Source organism: Ovis canadensis, chromosome 1, assembly GCF_042477335.2.
Source record: "Ovis canadensis isolate MfBH-ARS-UI-01 breed Bighorn chromosome 1, ARS-UI_OviCan_v2, whole genome shotgun sequence".
Classification (NCBI taxonomy): Eukaryota; Metazoa; Chordata; class Mammalia; order Artiodactyla; family Bovidae; genus Ovis; species Ovis canadensis.
In genome coordinates this window covers 206,832,437-206,843,924 of record NC_091245.1, presented here as the reverse complement: position 1 = coordinate 206,843,924, position 11,488 = coordinate 206,832,437, and the positions used below count along the sequence as shown (strand labels likewise).

General features: G+C 41.4%; 1 protein-coding gene across 1 annotated transcript in view; it reads right to left on the bottom strand.

Moving 5' to 3' along the window:
* Positions 1–4,085: 4,085 nt before the first annotated feature.
* Positions 4,086–11,488, bottom strand: part of KLHL6 (kelch like family member 6) — an 82,534-nt gene continuing 75,131 nt past the window's right edge. Inside the window, exon 8 of the transcript XR_011250206.1 lies at positions 4,086–10,506. The gene's annotated coding sequence lies outside the window, so the exon portion shown is untranslated. The remainder of the gene's footprint in view (positions 10,507–11,488) is intronic.

Here is an 11,488-nt window from a genome sequence, read left to right as displayed (position 1 = left end):
TCAATAGCTTCCTCTTGACACTTCTGCCTCTCACTTTTCTTCCTCCTACTTATGTGGCCCTCTGCTATCCTCTTGTCATTCTTCTGTGTGCTCCTCCAAGTGTTAGACTGACCTCTCCCTGGTATCAGTCTGAGGACTCTGGCACTTCAATATGTTCAAAAGCAAACTTAACCATCTTGTTCCAGTAATGTTTAGCTCGTTATCTTGTACCTCCTTCTCTTATCTGGGCTTCCCTGGTGGCTCAGACAGTAAAGAAGCTGCCTGCAATGCTAGAGACCTGGCTTCAATCCCCGGGTTGGGAAGATCCCCTGGAGGCAGGCATGCCAAACTACTCTAATATTCTTGCCTGGAGAATCCCCATGGACAGAGGAGCCTGGTGGGCTACAGTCCTTGAGGTCACAAAGGGTAAGACACGACTGAGCGACTAAGCACAGCACAACAAATTTGGAGATCATTTGGCAATGGTTTCCCAGTTTGTCTCCCTGCCCTCGGTCTTAACTTTATCCAATCCATGTACTACTTGGCCTCCAAGGTGAGCTCATAAAAATTTAAATTAGTAAATAGCTTTCCTTTCTACCTGGGATAAAGTCCAAAGTCAATAGCTTTCCTCCATCTAAAAGTTATCACCAAACCCGAAGTCAGCAAAACTTTTTCCTGTGTTCCTTTCTAGGTGTTTTATAGTTTTATGTTTAATACTTAGTTCTGTAAATCCATTTTTAGTTAATTTTTTTGAAAATATAAGGTCTAGGTTTATTTCTTTCCATGTGATATCAAATTGTTTCAGCACCATTTTTAGAAAAGACTATCTTTTCTCCGTTGCATTTCCTTTGCACCTTTGTCAAAGATTGGATCAATATAATTGACTATATTTATGTAGGTCTATTCTGGGATCTTTTAAGGGAAACTTTTTACCTCTACTGTCAAAATTCTACTCACAATACTTCACTTCTAGGCACTTCCAAGAAATCAGATGTTGTTTTTTTTTCCAGTATCCATAAATGATTTCACATCTGATTCTTCACATGCCTGCCTTAATCTGTTGGGACTGCTATAACAAAACACACAGACATGTTAAAAAAAAAAATTTATTTCTGGAGGCTGGAAGTCTGAGACCAGGGTGCCAGCATGGTCAAGTGAGGACCCCGTTCCTGGTCAAAGACTTCTCATTGTATCCTCACACAGTAGAAAGGGAAAGAGAGTTCTCTTGGGCCTCTTCTATAAGGGCACTAATCCCATTCATGAGGGTTCCACCCTCAGGACCTAATCACCTCCCAAAGGCCCCAGCTACTAATACCATCACATTTGGTATAGGACTTCAACATATGAATTTGGGGAAGATACAAGTATTCAAATCATAGCAAAGTGCAATCCCAAATCCTTTTCCATCTATTGTGTAGAATGGACTGTTTTGGTTCGTCCATCTGTCATTTAAAATAACACAATCCTTTAGCCTTCTTTTACAGTGATGCTTACATCATGCCAGCTTTGGTATGGTCATCATGATCATTATCTGAACTCTTGGCAAATACTGTCAGAATATAGTGTCAAAATTAAACTAGTACTATCTCAACACAAAGCACAGTAGTCAATCTACAGTCCAAGCCAAAGAAAACCAGTAACACTGGCACTTAAAATACACTTAAGTTGTACACTTCAGGTGCATCACTTAGAATAATACACAAGTAGACAATCGATTATTACAAACTGCAAATCACGACTGTCAACATCAGCTTGCAAGACCAACAACAGCAGGAAAGCAACCCTAACTCTGGAAGACAGATCATCTATGCCATATCTATTCGATGCTAAGAATAGTGTAACTTTCAGATATTTGGGCAGCTGCCACAAGGATTTATATGTTCCCCCCAACCTTCAGCATTTATTGCCTAAAACTGGGACTATTTGTGTACTGGTTTCCAGAGATGCAGGACTTTCAGTGCTAACACAACAGTTCTGGGCAAATCAGAACAGTTGGTCATTCTCCTCGGTTCGATGTAGTTGAACTTCTAAAACCAAACCTTCCCATCTATAGCAACTTCAGTTGTTTGGCCACTGTTTTCATAAACCATAACAATGCCATTGACAGTGTTGATGTAATGAAGGGAAGACCTAGGAAAGATAGACTCCTCTTTTATAGTACTCAGCTTCTCTTCATGACGAAAGAGCACCCAACTCTGCTAAGGTGAATATAGTCACCAGGCAGCCTTTCCCAACCCAAAGCAAAGGGCTCCTCCTCTCATGTGTTGTATGTTGATTTGACATGATTTCAAACCCACTTGTCTATTACCTACATTATTTTAACCCACTTGTTGATGACAAAGACAAACAAATAAAAAATAAGTTGCTTTTAAATGTAAAAAGTTTCCACATTAAGAATGAAATCAACCATGTCATGGTGTCATCATCTCACCTGTGGGTTAAGGAGCACACAGAGATCAGCTGGATAGGGGCTGAGTTCAGTTCAGTTCAGTCACTCAGTCATGTCCAACTCATTGCGACCCCATGGCCTGGAGCACACCAGGCTTCCCCATCCATCACCAACTCCCAGAACTTACTCAAACTCATGTCCATCGAGTCGGTGATGCCATCCAACCATCTCATCCTCTGTCATCCCCTTCTCCTCCCACCTTCAAACTTTCCCAGCATTGGGGTCTTTTCAAATGAGTCAGTTCTTCCCATCAGGTGGCCAAAGCACTGGAGTTTCAGCATCAGCATCAGTCCTTCCAATGAATATTCAGGACTGATTTCCTTTAGGATGGACTGGTTAGATCTCCTTGCAGTCCAAGGGACTCTCAAGAGTCTTCTCCAACACCACAGTTCAAAAGCATCAACTCTTTGGCTCTCAGCTTTCTTTATAGTCCAACTCTCACATCCATACATGACTACTAGAAAAACCATAGCTTTGACTAGACAGACTTTTGTTGGCAAAGTAATATCTCTGCTTTTTAATATGCTGTCTATGTTGGTCATAGCTTTTCCTCCAAGGAGCAAGCATCTTTTAATTTCATGGCTGCAGTCACCATCTGCAATGATTTTGGAGCCCAGAAAAATAAATTCTGTCACTGTCTCCATTATTTCCCCATCTATTTGTCATGAACTATGGGACCAGATGCCATGATCTTAGTTTGCTGAGTGTTAAGTTTTAAGCCAACTTTTCCACTCTCCTCTTTCTTTTCCATCAAGAGGCTCTTTAGTTCTTCTTTACTTTCTTCCATAAGGGTGGTATCATCTGCATATCTGAGGTTATTGATATTTCTCCTGGCAACCTTGATTCCAGCTCATGCTTCATCCAGCCTGGCATTTCGCGTGATGTACTCTGCATATAAGTTAAATAAGCAGGGTGACAATATACAACCTTGATATACTCCTTTCCCAATTTGAAACCAGTCTGTTGTTCCATGTCCAGTGCTAACTGTTGCTTCTTGACCTTCATACAGATTTCTCAGGAGGCAGGTCAGGTAGCCTGGTATTCCCATCTCTTTAAGAATTTTCCATAGTTTGTTGTGATCCACAGATTCAAAGGCTTTGGTGTTGTCAATAAAGCAGAAGTAGATGTTTTTCTGGAACTCTTGTGCTTTTTCAATGATCCAAAAGATGGCAATTTGATCTCTGGCTCCTCTGCCTTTTCTAAATCCAACTTGAACATCTGGAAGTTCACAGTTCAAGTACTGTTGAAGCCTGGCTTGGAGAATTTTGAACATTACTTTGCTAGTGTGTGAGATGAGTGCAGTTGTGCAGCAGTTTGAACATTCTTCGGTATTGCCTTTCAGCAGAGGAGCTGAACTGAGGGGTTATTAGCATAAACACATGAAGAAATAGCTAAGATGAGAGGACATTTGTGCTATAAGTACCCAGATTGTGTCTGGAAAATCTGAAAGTTCTGATTTAGGCAAAGCTAACCTTTGCTGATCCAGCTCTCTGAAGACTGTCGACAAAAAATTAGCTAAGAGTTGATCTAAAAAGCAGTAGAAAATTTTATCTAAGATGACTTGAGGACACAGTCTTTCATAAAACTCTAAGAACTGACTTGTTTCACCTGTGTGAAAGCACACTTGTTTCAAGTGTGTGAAAGTACAGTTGCACACTTTTCAAAACAAAGGGTTTTTTATTTTATTTTTTAACAAAGTGACAAATTGACAGTTTACATATTCCACATCTGCACATACAAGGGGAATAGTGGGTGATCGTGACTCCTTACAGGATTTTTTTTAAAAAGGAATATTTTCTCCTAAGGAGTTACCTTGCTGGCACCACGAGAAAATTGGTCTTTTTGGTAAAGCAGGCATTCTTGTGTCTTCTAAGGAGATCTGGTTAATGTACAATGCAGTTGCCAACGCACATGAAAAGGAAGGAGCTAATAGCAGAAAGAGGCAGGGAGAGAATTTTATGTTTGAATTGTTTTTTCTTGTCCTGGCTTAAAATAATTTTATTTCATCAAGACCTTGGGGTTTTGACTCCTGAGGTGATAAAGACCACTCTTAACCGTAGTGGGGAAAGCTTGAAGTGCCCAGTCAAGATCATCTTGCCTGTAATACCCCTGCCCTCATTCTCTCCAACCTGCTATAGCAACTTGGGACTTTTCACTTTAGGTTCACAGGTAGCTGGGCCTCAGCTCTCAATTGGTTAAGCCCACTCTCTTGAGAACTAACCTCAGAGAAAAGGTATACCTCAACTGAATTTGGATTTCGTCATCCCACTTTGCCTGCAACAATAGTGTAATTAATCTTTCATTTGTTAGGAGTGTTTCTTTCTTTATTGGCTTATTAAGAGTTGTTATCCTATATGCCATTGTCTGGTGAAATTATAAATCCCGTCATGAGTGCGTGTTAATTAAACTACTGATTAAGACAGTATCAGTCTCTGAGTGTAATTTGCTACCCCCCAAAAACACCAGGATCTGAATTCACTTGTTACAACTAAATGACATTTCCCCAGGCCAGGCTTTGCTGCTGGAAACCACCAACAGGCAATCAAGGCCCGCCCTTCCTGTTCACATGGTCCTAAATCTTCTCTAGGGTACATCCTCTAGTTTCCTATTCAAACTGCAGGGGAGGGAACTGGAGGGAGGCCCACAAGCCTGCCTGACCTGGAAAAAGAAAATGCTGAGCTTACAGGAAACAAAGAGATCCCAACAATGAGTATGAGCTCAGCGACTCTCCACAAGAGAATGCTGTGGGAGCAGCTTCCTTTGCGCCCGAAATGCGGCTACGTGACCAATCAGCAGGTTGGAAACTCCAGGGTTACCTGGTTTAGGGCTACCTGGTTATCATGTGACCTCAGGCACCCCTCCCTACACGCTGATTTGGTGGTTTAATCTGCAAATTGGGGATGAATGTCAATGTACTGTTACTGAGGGGGTATAAAAATTACATGTGACTTCAGAGACTGATGAAAATAGGAAACAGGAAAGAAAATAGAGAATAGATGAAAATATCCAAATATCTGGAACATAACTTGGGTTTATCTGTGTTTGGACTGGAGACAAATTTATATCCTCTTTTTAAATAGGGGACAGTCATCAGAAGGATAAAGAAGAGGAAATTTGTAAAGGAATTTGAGGAAACAGATGGTAGACCCCACCCCAACTCCGGGAAACTCACAACTGTTCAAAAATATACAAGGGAGTCCTTTAACCTTTTCTGGACAAAAGTAGTTTACCTACAGTCGCCTCTCATTTATTCTACCTCACACCTGCTGATAACTCATTTCTTTGTTGAGTCTACGTTTGTGACCATAATATATAGTCAGAACCAACTATATTGGTTAAAATTGTAATTAAGATGACAAAGACTGACTGCATTTTAGTCTATAGTTAAACTACGGCAATTTCCAGTATTTCAATTCATCCTGTAAGTATTTGAGTACTTTCTATGTAAGTACTTATACTAGACACAAAGGAAAATAACAGACCAATAGTGGTCACCCTCAAATATTGGACACAAGTAATTGGAGTCAAGACAAAATCACAGGAAAAAAACCCAATACATCCCTGTAAGGTACAGGTGGGTCAGGGTTAACTTGGGCACCACCGATAGCAGGCCCAGTAGGGGTGTCCTGAGGATCAGAACTCAGAGAGGGTTGAATGGATCATAGAATTTCAGAAGTGCTTGAGGATCAACAGGACTTAGATAGTCTCAGAAGGAGGAGCAATCTTTTGTTTCAGGTGTCACAAATAAAGCCAGGTTTTAGTTAAAGCAGTGGACACAGGTTTTATTCAATAACAATAATAACAAAAGGGATGAGCTGAGCTCCACCTTGATTTGTGCAGAGGTGACAGGGTGCTTTTAAAGAGAGAATGAGGGAGCAGGGAGGGGCAGTGGGTGGGGGTTCAAGTAGTCAGGGAAGTGAACTGGAATTACAAAACGTGAGTAAGAGTGGATGAGTATCAGTGTGATTAGGCCAGCTGTGTCTGACTGCTGCAATCTTAAATTTAGGAGTCTGTCTTTCCTGATGATTCCCCATCAGAGGAATGGCTTGAGAAACACAATTCTCAAATAAAACTAATTTTTGCTCAATTAAAACTAAAATTAAAACTCAAACTTTCCTTTGCTCAAATAAAACTCCTTTCTATTCCTATTATAGATTGCTGATTATTCCTGTTGACAAAGCATTACTAACAAAAGTGAGAAAACTGGTTTCGTGAGTCAGGAGTGAGGAGGGAACAGGCTAGCTTTTAGGCTGTGTTGACAGAGGTGTTGGAAAGAAAGCAGGTGGTCTGAGTTTGGAGGCAGACAGCACTGGAGGTCGGGTGGACACCCTGATGGTAAAGACGAAGGCGGCTATGAACACAGGTTAACTCTGGAGGAGGGAGAGCTGAGCAAAGGCGTGGAGGAACAGTCAACTCAGGGGAAGAAGAGGGACAAGTCAAAACAAGAGGAACTATTTTAAAGGGCTGGTTCATCAGAAAGTTAAGATGGGGTAACAAAGGTCAAGGGAAACAGTTGGAAGTCAGGGCAGACAAGGCCTGTCATGGAGCTCAAGTGGGAAGACAGACCTGGAGCAAACAGTGAGAGATGTGCTGGGAGCCCGAGGGGCTCTCAAGGTTGGATGTGGGTGGGGTTGGGGAAAGCATCTTCCAGGAAAAGCAGCAGCACTAAATCTAGACCAGAGTAATGTTAACTAGAGAAAGCCAATGGGTTTGAATTCAAAAATGTGCATATTTTTGTATCCATCTATTTGTTTCTTAACCACTATTTCTGACCATCATTGTAATACATTAACAACATCCAATCTTGGAGAAACTGTATTTCTACATCCTACCTAGTAGACATGTGACACTCAGAAGTCCAAGGAGCCCTTGTTTTATGGTAAAGATGTTTGTTCACACTCCCTCCCACACACTGAAGACAACTTATCAGCAGGAAAAGTCGTTTATGTGGCTTCACTTAGAACTGCATTTCTTTTGAAATTTCAAAGTCCAGTCCACTCCCTCTTCAACCACAACCTCTAAACATTCATCTGGAATCCTCTGCCCACCCCCTACCTGCCCCCTAACACCCCTGGCCCATCCAGCCACCTCCTGACTCTTCTTCTACCCACCTCCCTGTCTCAGATGCAGGGTCACCTGGCACCTTTGCCCTCTTCTGCCTCGTTCCTGTCCTTCCACCCCAGCAACCCCAGACCCTGGGTCATTCCCATCTTCTCTAAACACCTTCTGGGCTGCTGGAGAAACATAACGCACCAGGCAGAGAGCACCACCACACATGGCGACATCCAGCTGTGGGCAGAGTGCTCAGTGCAGTGTGACTGGCCTCCACTCATTCTAATCTAACTAATATTTTAAAGCAGGACTTTTTAAAAAATCAAAAACAACGCAAAAAATCCATGGTGAACAAAACATCAAAGTTTTAAAACAGAGACAGGCTCCAACTCCACACTAACTTAGCCCTGCCTAGCTGCCCTCACCCTAATCCCATCCTGCTGTAGGCAGCCCACTGGTGCTAAACATTGCTGACTGGAAAGTGATCTTGACTCTGAATTAATATATGCATAAAAGAAACAAAGTTTCACCAAGAAACATTTACACTTACTAATGCAATACATATTTTCACTTAAAAAATTTTTGTTTTGATGGTAACCCACTAAATTCCATAAACCTTTGAGCAGAGAACTGCAATTTGAAAAAGCGACCACTAGAGGGATCCAAAGTATTCTCCTACTGTACTGTGATCGTGGCCCAAACGAAAACAGACCCCAAATTCCATAAAGGCACTAATGTAATCCAAAGGGAAGACAAGGGGACTGGAATCAAGAGATATTATATGACTGTCAAGAAAACACTGAGTCATTTAATCATCCCACTGTGATGCCAGGTTCCTCCTTGTTGGGGAAATAAAGGACTCTAATGAAAGCTGCCCTTCTGAATGGCTGTATATCATCTCTATGGAAACACTCTCAAATTATAGGCCTCTTATTCTAGTTTGGAAAGTTTCATATGAATTAGAAAAAAGAACTGTCGTTTTCATGAAAAAATCAATCTGATATTCAAAATATCTGATGAATCATCAGTATTAAAGATTAAAGTGGCAGGTTTAAAAGCTATGAACTTCTCTTGGAAGCCACAGTAAAAATCAGTTTTACTACTTTCTACCTTCTACTTTTAGTCTTTCAAGTTTCATGGTAGGACAATTCTTGGCCCTTGTCCAGGGATGGAAAAATAAATATAAAATTACCTGTAAATTATTAATACTACATAGATTCCTATAGTCTAAGGTTTTTCCCCCCATTGGCTTCTTCTGGTGATCTACTCCTCATTAAACAAATTTTCCCCTGCTAAAACCAGTACAGGAGCCAAATGAACATGTTACCAGAAGTCACAAATCACCCAAAACTTATTGGAAAGCTTATAATTTCAACTTCGTAGATTTTTCTCAGGAAACACATTGTAGCAAGTAATGCTGAGAAGCATATATGCTTACTGTTAATGGTATAAATGTTTCATTAATCTTGTTAATGATATAAATGTTTCCAGTTCATGGTAATAGCTTATCCTATCTGCCTAAGAAGGAAGGGAACAATCTAAAGTATGAATTTATCACCCTCATTTTATGTGTGGAAAATTATGTGTTCTCTCAGTTGTTATATCACTTATCAATTCAAATTTGAGGGCTTCCAATTTGTTTATCTCCTCCATGGGCCAGGGGCGGCGGTGGGGGGGGTGGGGGGTGGAACTACTGAATAGCTGTCTTCTCATGTTTTGTGACTGTAACATAAGCTTTGAAACTTTAGCTCACATCATGGGCAAAGATACTTGGGGTATCCCTCCACAAAGAATATATTCAGAGAATAGTTCTTGATTCAGCCTTAGTTCAAAGACTTTAAATTCCAACTTAGCATGGAGGTGGGACCGAGCAGAAACTTGGGTTAGTCACCATTTCTCACTATTGGGTACTTGAGACCTGCCAACTATGTCCAGCCACAAAATCCACACCTACATAAACCATTACTTTCTTCACAAGATACATACAGGGTAGGTTTCTATTCACTGACATGGAAAAATAAAGGCAGTGAAATGCCAAATGAACAAATAGGCAAAGACAAGCCCTGAGTCTTTACTAAGGGAACTGGTGGTATAAGGATTGTAGAGCATTATGGTACTTTAAGGAACTTAGGTCTTCATGCTTTGTCCATCACCATTGCTATAAAAGGGCCTGCTGTGTTCCACGTCCTGGAGATACAGTTTCTGTCACTTGTGGAGCTGTGCTGCAGGGTCAGAAACTGGCTGCTCTTTCGTCCTTGACTCATCAATTTCCCTAGTGGCCTCTGGTCTTAGAGCCAGGAGCCTGGATTCAACTTCTCAGCCAGCACTTTAACCTCAATCAAATCACTTAACTAGTCCAAATCCTGATTTCAATGGTGTGTTGGCAAATATTTTAAAACTGGCTCTCAAGGGATGGAGGGGAAGGGGCTACTGACTTAGTCTTTGCTGACTTTCTTGGTGTAAATACTTCCACCGTGGCCAGTATCAAGCTGCCAAGGTGAAGTCACTTAATGGAAGAAATAAGTGCCATTGTTAGCAACCAGGGTCCTTGGTCTCTGCAATCAGTATAAGTTGATTAGAGGTCAGAGAAGGAATTTGGGCAAGGCTTTATTGGTATTTGTGCTGCAGCAGGAGGGAACAAAAACAAGAGGTACTCTTGCTCACTCCCTGAGTGTGGTGGGCGGCAGGGGGATGAGCTGTTTCCTTAAATGAGGTGAGAGTAGGTGCAGATAAGTGGATTCAGCAGAGAGGTGGCTTGGGTGGTCTTCCCACGCCGTTGGCCACACTGCGTGTGCAGGGATCATACATAGTACCCTTGCTCCTGTCACCTCGGAAGTGACAATTGGGTTTTGGCCTTCTTTGTATCTATTGTTCATAATTTGCCCCAGCCGCATGTGCGTGCAGTTGTTTTTAGTCCCATACAGTTTGTGTTCTGTTGCACAGAGATGTCTGTTCAGGTGCAAGCACTGTAGTAACGGGTCCTGGGTCCCAGCCTGTGTCATCACGACTCCAGCACAACACTGCTTCTTCCTCAGTGAAACAGAATAATGATTAGTACATATTTCTGTTCACAGAATTGTCATTTCTGACTTCATTCATTCATTCTTTCAGTAAGAATTTGTTGGAAACCTACCTACACCATAGGTACCGTACCAGGTATTTGAGATGAAAAAAAAGAGAGCTCACTGTCAGGAATTTAGTAGCTCAAATAAAATAACACACATTAACCAAAAAAAAAATTCCCACATTTTTAATCCTTAAAATGCTATACCTACAAACGCAGGGATTGTTAACTTGAATTAGGTTTAATAAGTTGGGTGTACAAAGGACTTCAGATTCTGTATCCAAAAGGTTTTATGTATGAAGGCCTATTTTTTTCATTATTCAGTATAATGAGACATTAAAGACCATATATCTAGGGAAATTTCAGTAATAATTTACTTGTGTTCTACCTACTCCCATAAAGCAGTTGAAATAGTTCTTATGGAAAAAAGAAAATGTTAGAAATAGAAGACAAATCAAGTGATCACAGAGACCAGAAACAGACACAGGAGAGACGAAGGAGCAGATGGAAGTTTGGCCACTGAGCAAAATTCTCAAGTGTTAAAACTTCCTTAAAACCAGGAGAGTGTCTATTTCATCAGACTGCTAAATTAATGCTTAAAAAAAGTGTGAAACAGATTGCCAGTCCAGGTTCAATGCATGAGACAAGGTGCTCAGGGCTGGTGCACTGGGATGACCCTGAGGGATGGGATGGGGAGGGAGGTGGGAGGGGGGTTCAGGATGAGAAACACATGTACACCCATAGCTGATTCATGTCAATGTATGGCAAAAACCCACTCAGTTCAGTTCAGTCGCTCAGTCATGTCCAACTCTTTGCGACCTCATGAATTGCAGCACGCCAGGCCTCCCTTTCCTTCACCAACTCCCGGAGTTTACTCAAACTTAGGTCCATCAAGTCGGTGATGCCATCCAGTCATCTCATCCTCTGTTGTCCCCTTTTTCCTC